We start from the raw sequence: 5,266 nt of genomic DNA, 5'->3' as shown, positions 1-5,266 counted from the left end.
GCTGACCTCTAAATGCCTAAGGACAGTAGGTTCTGTGGCATACCCAGGCCACAGCTGGACTTTTTCGATGCTCTAAGCAAAAATCCCCAGATACGTTCCATCACACCCTCCCCATCTTGACTCATGTGCACACTGTCATGCACACACACAACACAACTGACTGAATCCAATGCATGTTCACCTATTGTAAATCAGGTGTACCTCTTTCACACTTAGAGGGGTAATTCAGCTTAGTACTCAGAGTGAACACATTTTAAAACAAATGACTACTAAACGCGGGTAGCACATTAAAAATGTGCATCGTTCACTGTTAGTGCCTAAGGTGCACTTCTTGTGTTTGTTTTAAAGTAGTAATTTTGCATGTTAAGCATAAGGGATGGCTGCAGGCAATCTCCCACCATAACAGCTGCTTTTGAGTTCCACCTCAGCATCTTCAGTCTTCAGCACGCTGATCACTTTCACATGTCCTTTGAGAAAAAGACGCCCTGGCAGTCCAGTCAATCAAGCTCTGTAGAGATGTTTTCCTTGAATCAAAGGATAATACCACCCTTATCACTTGCTGCCTGAGGTAAATGTCTGGGTGTATCAGGGAATAGGGCTTCGTCTTGGCATATCAGGTACTCACCGTGTTGGTTCTGATGCATCGTTCATTTCTAAGAATAAGAGACTTATTCCAGATTCCCAGTAGGAAGCATGTGTACTTCCTTTTAGCAACTTTTCAATTTCCAAGAGAGAGTAGGTTGGTAGCACTGTTGTGCGCATGTATGTAAAGGGATAAGGTATTTCATCCATCGCCATTTTAAAAAAAATAATCACCTACAAAAGGTCTTGTTCAAAAATGTTGCCGTGAAAAATCATAATATATGGGCTCCTTTACTGATCGATTACGTGTTAAGAAGATATTGGATGTTACCAAGTAGCCCTGTGAACCCCTATGCAAGGCCATTGGAATTAATTGATTCTCCCGCTCTGGTCCTTTCTACATAACGCACTCCGCTTGCCATCCAATCCACCATTTCCTGTTTAATTTGCTATTTCAACAAAAGAAATTTGACTCTAGCTCAAACGGATCAACATTTACAAACAAACACAAGTGTCACCGTGGTACCCCACGTTTCAGTTGCTGATTGCTGTAATCCGGTATTAAACCAATACTTAAAAGTGGCCACGTGTTAATGACAAAGCAGTGAAATAATACTTCCACTTTAAGCTGCATAATGATGCATAATTTGCCTTTTCCTGACATTTAGTTTAGTCAACATTACCACATAGTTTTTTTTTCCTTTGAGGCTGTGCCCAGTGGCCCTCGATACAGACTAAATAAGCCAAAGGAGACTTTCTTTAGAGGGTTGTGGAATTCCAAAGGGACTTGATATAAAGATTAATCTGAAGATCGTCTTATGGTGAAAGAGCAAAGGACTGAACCAATGTCTTAAAGTCCTCAGGAGGAGTAGGAGACTTGATTTCTCCAAGGAATCTTATTTGGTAATGTGTTCCATAAAATAAGAGTGTGTGTGCCCAGATTCACATTATTAGCCAATAGGCAGCACACAGATTTGACATCCTCTACAACGGAGGAGTTCCAGTTGAGAAACACTGAGGTGGTGAACCAGGCTTGGGCTGGAATGCCATTGTGTGGATGGGAATTCTGTTTTCTGGGGGATTATGTTGAAAAGATGAGCGGCCTGGCTCCGGCATGTAGGTACCCCCCATGGTATTCCCTTTGGAGTGAGTGTGACTACAAGGGAAAACCCCCCCCAGCACTAGCCAGACCAGAGGCAAATCGCCCCCAACCCCGGGCTATTATAGACCTACCTCACCGTGAACTACTTGTTCAGGTAGGCCATACATTATTCACTTTGAGCACCTCACTTACTGCATGTGCTCCGACCCTGACGAATGCCCCTGACCCACCAGCACTTTGTGAGGGCAGAAACATGTTGGTCATAAGTATTTCTTTTTAGACTCCAAGAGACATTATTCTCTAACGAGCCTCTCCCCCCCCCTGTTTTTAGCCTTACCAGCATGCACCCCCATTAAAACTAGCAGTAGCCATTGGTGACATGTTTGGTAATTTTATTTTTCACCCTTTCTGGATCTCTGTAATTATCCAGTCAGTTTAATTTCAGCACTCCCTCTGGTTCTTTTAACCAAGAGGTTGAGTCCGCCCAAGTAGTATCATCTTACTTGGGTGGGGCTAGGTGGTCAAATGATGAAGCAAGACACTATTATGTGTGTGAGACCACCTAGTCCGTAAGGGAACTCCCCCCTCCCCCTGTAGGACAACATAGCACCCCCTTGCTTGGACATTTTCCAACCATGATTTCCCCGCTTCAGGATCTAAAGCGACTTAACTAATACCGGTCACTGAAGGAAGACTGACCTAGTCCTACCCTCATTTCCTACTACCCCACACCTTTAGTGATTATATAGATTTCTTTTGGGAGGTGGTGTGGGTTAGCAACACTCCCAGTGCTCTCCTTTTGTGTATTTGTGAAAAGATGAGGATTCATCGCTTACTTTAATCGAGCTAGACTTTTTGATTGAACTGCTAGTTGACTTGTAAATGACTGACAGAGTTGAGTATTGTGACCATAAAGATGGAAGGAGATGCTAGCTTGTCTCGTCTTAGTAGTGAGCCGGAGGGCTCCATGTATTGGTTCAAGAGCATCAATGAGAGGATTGAGGGGCTCCTTGTTATACAGTGGCATTGAGGGTAGAGGTGTAATGCTAGTGAAGAGTTTAGCATTTATAGTTAGTTGGGAAATTAGGCAGTAAGACCCGCACAAGGTGGGGTCTTTACCAGGCTTTGGTATCACCAAAATGGTGGCCTCTCGTATGGTATCCGTGATGGAGCCTGTGTTGGTGAATGAGTAGAACAGCCTGGTTAGAGTGGTGTCAATACATAGCAAAAGGTTTTATAAAACTGGGTGGTGAAGCCGTCTGGGCCAGGGGCCTTCGTGTGCTTCAGGTGGGCTATGGCGGAGACGTCCTCTGTGTGGATGAAATCATTGAGTGCTATAGCCTCAGAGTCGGGTAATGGAGTGAGCTCCATATCCACAAGGTAATTCAACAAGTCACTGTCTAGGTTGTCTGTCGCCGTGTACAGAGTGCTAACGAAGGCCTGAAACTCCTCCACGGCCTCATCCGCCATCTGTCATGGCAGAGGGGCCGGTACTGATCGCTTTGATTGCCCTGGTGTGGATATGGGTACGCAAAAGTTGTGCAAGTATACCCACAGTTGCCATTTAGTTAGAATTTATGTTAAAGGCATAGTATTGTGTACTTGGCCTGGTCTTGGTCAAGACGTCTGTGGAGGAGACTGGCCTTTTTCCAAGTTCCTCCAGACCCTGTGGGCACTGTGTTCCGTTTGTGGGCAGACTCCAAGTCTGCCACCTCTTTCTCTTGGGCCTCTTTTCTCCCTCTGATGACAATTATCTGCTGCTGATATTGCGATCAAGCCCTGTAATTACTAATTTCAGGCTTCCCAGACCGAGGCGAGTGGTGTGTCTCTGGTGTCATTTGTTTGTAGGTATGTCATTATCGCTTTTTTAAGAGTGGAGATGTTGGCCTGGCGTGCAGAAGATTATCCTGTAGTAGCCAGGGTGAGCTCACAGCGACAGGTACATTGGAGCATGATCTGACAGGTATCGTGGTGCAATGGTGGCATCTGCTGTTAATCCCAAGAGGGCAGGGTGGCTAAGAAATAATCAGTTTGCACATAGGTTTTATGCACGTCTGAATAAAAGATGTAGTTGTGGGATGTAGGATGAAGGCCAAGCCACACGTCCTGCAGGCCACAGTCAGCAAGCCATTGAAGCCCTGTGTGGATAGAGCTCCCATCTGCCCATACTGCTGCCTGGATCTATCTAAGTTTGTGTCCATGATTAAGTTAAGGCCGCCCCTATTAATAAAGTCACATCCGGCATCTGTGGTATTGGTGATAGGGAGGAGGTCTGAAATGTTTCTTGGTGCTTATTTGGTGTTTAGATATTCACCAGAGTAATTTGGAGCAAACCTAGTGCTTAGCGTACAGCTAGTAAGTGGCCCCATATTTCTCCCATGGTTGATAGGATTTTCTCCTTAAACCTCTGCAAGAAAAGGATGGCCACCCCTCTTTGTTGGACCCGAGGACCAAAATTGTTTAGGGAAACGGCTGGAGTTCATCCTATACACTTCTTTTAAGAACAGATGAGTCTCCTGGAAGAGGCATATATCCGCCCGAGTGCTCCAGAAAGGAAAGGATGGCCGAACGCTTGGTGGAGTTGTTGAGCCCCCTTACACTGAGGCTGAGGATTCTCAGGTCCATGGATCCCAGGGATAGGAGCTAGGCTAACACAGGGACCGTTGTCGTGCCCCGCTTGAGCCCTGTGGCAGGCAGGGTGCTTTTAATGGCTAAGCAGTGGTGGAGATGGAGAAACTGTAATCCACATCTCACTTGTCCACCATCTTGGCCACACCCCCCTCATTATCTTTTTAAAGTGACAAGTGCAAAAAAATCATAAAGAATCCTAGTGCAAAAAATTGTGCAATCAATGTCTGAAGATTAGCAGTATGTTCTTACTGGAACCTTGTCCATATTGATATATTCAAGGTGCAATTCTTCATATCTTTAATCCCCCTTACCCATTATATACAGAATGAATACAAAATTATGTATTATTCAAAAAATATTTAAAGTCCATTTTGTCAGATTTATCTGGAACATCATGACAAAGTCCTTATGCATATATACATATACATATATATACACACACATAATCTTCTCCTAGAACTCCTGGCCCAGTGCACAACCTTCACCTTCGGGCAAATCCAAGAGAGGACACAAACCTGTACACATAAACTTGCTGTTAAGAAGGGTTTGTTTATTCCATAATTATAAAGTACGAGGTGCACAAAGAAACACCTGTATCTCCCTCTCTCTCTCTCTCTCTCTCTCTCTCTCTCTCTATATATATATATATATATATATATATATATATATATATATATATATATATATATATCCCCCACCACTCAGCCAAATGCCTTTGCTAATGTATGTATTCAGGTACATGGGAAGTGAATCCAGCTGCCTGCTCAGGAGTCTAATTAAATACTCTGAGCACAAACAGCTTCATCATCGGATTAGTTCTTCTAATGAATACTGAAAACAGGAGGGGGCCCTAATTGCTCCCGTGGGAGAGCTTCTTGTGGAGCCGGGAACCTTTAATCAAGGTCAGGCACATTCAGAAATGCAGACATCTAGTCACTTGCACATAAGGCC

Source organism: Pleurodeles waltl, chromosome 12, assembly GCF_031143425.1.
Source record: "Pleurodeles waltl isolate 20211129_DDA chromosome 12, aPleWal1.hap1.20221129, whole genome shotgun sequence".
In the NCBI taxonomy this organism is placed as follows: Eukaryota; Metazoa; Chordata; class Amphibia; order Caudata; family Salamandridae; genus Pleurodeles; species Pleurodeles waltl.
This window is presented reverse-complemented; position numbering follows the sequence as displayed.